This window comes from Arachis ipaensis, chromosome B10 (genome assembly GCF_000816755.2).
Source record: "Arachis ipaensis cultivar K30076 chromosome B10, Araip1.1, whole genome shotgun sequence".
In the NCBI taxonomy this organism is placed as follows: Eukaryota; Viridiplantae; Streptophyta; class Magnoliopsida; order Fabales; family Fabaceae; genus Arachis; species Arachis ipaensis.
Genome location: NC_029794.2, coordinates 884,076 through 886,859, shown reverse-complemented (window position 1 = coordinate 886,859; position 2,784 = coordinate 884,076). Strand labels below are relative to the sequence as shown.

Genomic DNA, 2,784 nt, shown 5'->3' with positions numbered 1-2,784 from the left:
TTACCATACTTTAAAATTTAGAAAAACATGTGAGTGGAAGACCTTGACAAAAGATTGGGACTTTTCTGGATGATTGCATGAGCTCTACGGTTGATAAAATTCAAGATCTTAAATGTTGTTTATAGATATTTCTACTTTTGTATATTAACGATTTTATTCATCATTTTTAATGAATAAATCTTATTTTTTATTAAATAAAATTTATTACAAAAAACGTGTAATTTTTTTTTTTTTTGGTAGTAATCAAATAACATATGCATTTGTCTCTCAAATAATGTATAAATTTTTAGTGATATGAGATTCATGTAATTATTCAATTTGGTCTTTAAGATTCTAATTTCACTATATTAGTTCTCTAAATCGAGTTTCAGACACCATAGTAATTTCTAAAATTTTTTTTGGTATTCACTTAGCTGTCAGAGTATTGATGTAACTATCTTTTATCACGTTGGATTGTTCTAATTTAATCCTTTCCTAATTATATAATTTTAGATCATTTACAAACGTTTCAGATTGTATATTTTTTTCTTTCTCTTTCTCCTTTTTTTCTTCTTATTGTTATTGAAACATTCTGATCATCTGTAGTAAGTTGATGTTGAAAAACTATGATGGGAGGTGGAGGTACTATTGCAGGTAGTTCTATCCGGTCCCTTTTAATGAGTAATGGGCAAATTTATGGGAGGTCAGTGCGAGTGCCGAAATGATGTGGTTGTGGCTTTCATCCTATTTTGTGATGATCTGGGACAGATTCGAATTCAAACAAAATTTTTTATTATTGTTCTAATTATAGTATAAGCAAAAAAAGTTAGTTCTCTATGTTGATTTGTTAGTTTTTTCCTGTTTTTTAAGCATCTTTTAATTTTTGGTTGATTTCAAATAAGTGATGTGGATTATTTGTGTGAGTGAATATTGAACAAGAGGAAGGCGGAAAACTAAAACCTAATAGTCAGAATGGTAAACTGAAAATGAACTTTGTTTGATGGAGACTTGGGAAGTTGTAAAATGATGTTAAGAGTAAAAAAAAAGGAAAAGTATAGGGTACCAACATATTATCTGCCAATTTGTTGCCAACGATAATTAATTATTATATTTTAAATACATATATAAAGAGACACATCCAGAAAATATATCTATGAAGACACTTCTATTAAACACAACCATAAAAAAATATTTTTATTAAACACATCTACGAAGACACTTTCATAAAACAAAATTATAAATAAGAGTTGGCAGAAGTTGGCAGATATGCTGTTGGTAACGTAGCGGGACCGGAAAAAAATTATTATTCATTTGGTTGTTTTAATTCTATTTTTAATAGTAGCGTTCTTTGTAGTGATTTTATGTAAAGTGTGAATGAAATTTATTGTTGGTCAATCTATGTAATGAATGTATTATATGAACTTGATATGAGAGATCATTATTATAGTAAATAAGGGCATCGAGAAGCAAATTAGATAATTATATAAATTTCAGGGATCACTATAAAAATTTATTCTTCAAATACTACAAAAATAAAAGATACAACTCTTTATTTCGTACAAAAGATGACATACAACATTAGAAAATCTCGATAATAACCCCTAATCCCAATGGACAACACTAGGGTTTATTGCAAAAAACACTGAAATTAAAGCACGGATAATGTTAATTACTTAGACAACTTGCTTAATTAACAAACTATTACCAAATGATGCTTGGTTATAGCAATCTAAGTTATCTCCTGTGCTAACTCCAAATATGCCACAATATCTCTTGTAAAATCCAATCCGATCTTCAACCCTAGCATCCCACCCATGTCCACACTCAACTCCACCGTTAATTATGTTGGTGATCACGCCGTATCCAGGTACCCGGCCGGCCGCCCTGTCAGCATCGGACGGTGTCCATCTTCCGGTGATAACATCATGGCTTGATGGCTTTTTCCCTTGTGGAGTCATCCAAAACCATATGGCAGTCTTGAATGAAATTATTGCATTTTGGGCAACTAAATCAGGATTGTTGAGAAGATCTACACCAATAGCTCTACCTGCTGGCCCATAATTGAAGTTGCTGTAGGATATTAATTTAAAAGATTATTAGTAACATCATGTATAACATGTGACATTAACAATGTAAAACACCATAAGTTATTTGCCTTTTTATTTTTTAAATACAATTATTTGACAAAATGATATAGTAGTTGTTACTAATCTTAAACAAAGGATTGGAGACAGAGACCTTATTTGGGTGAGCTTCTAAGAAAAAAATTTTTTTGAATTATTTTTTTTTAAAAGATCTTATGAAAAAGTAAAAGTAATTTTATATTTGGATATCTCATGCAAAAAGATTTTTTTATCTATCAATTATATTTGGGTATAACAACATAAAAGTACTTTTTTGTTTATTTATTACATGAAAAATATCTTTTTTTTAAGGAAAAAAGATCTTTTAAAAAAAGATGTAAATTACAGCTTTTCAAAAAGATCTTTTTTTAATTTTTCTAGTACTTTTACTTTTACTACTAGAAATTTGCCAAACACACTAAAAAAATAAAAAAAGATCTTTTTTCATTAAAAAAGATATTTTTTAATCAAAATAATGGCGCCCAAACAAGCACAGAATTTAGTAGAGTATGATAGGATTTAAGTTTTATTTTAATTCTATTTGAAATAGTAAGATACCTCAAAAATTTTATTGTATATTATTTACGAATTTAAAATTTTTTTACTCGAACTCTAACCTAGTACTCGTAAAAATAACTCTCCCCCAACTCAACCCATCTAATTAATTAATTAAATAGAATTT

At 28.4% G+C, this 2,784-nt stretch overlaps 1 long non-coding RNA gene and 1 pseudogene across 1 annotated transcript in view; both read right to left on the bottom strand.

Annotated features, from left to right (window-relative positions):
• LOC110267890 overlaps positions 1 to 2,784 on the bottom strand; it is a 16,717-nt gene that overhangs the window by 6,955 nt on the left and 6,978 nt on the right. The window lies entirely within an intron of this gene.
• The window catches only part of LOC107622095, a 7,652-nt pseudogene continuing 6,380 nt past the window's right edge, over positions 1,513 to 2,784 (bottom strand).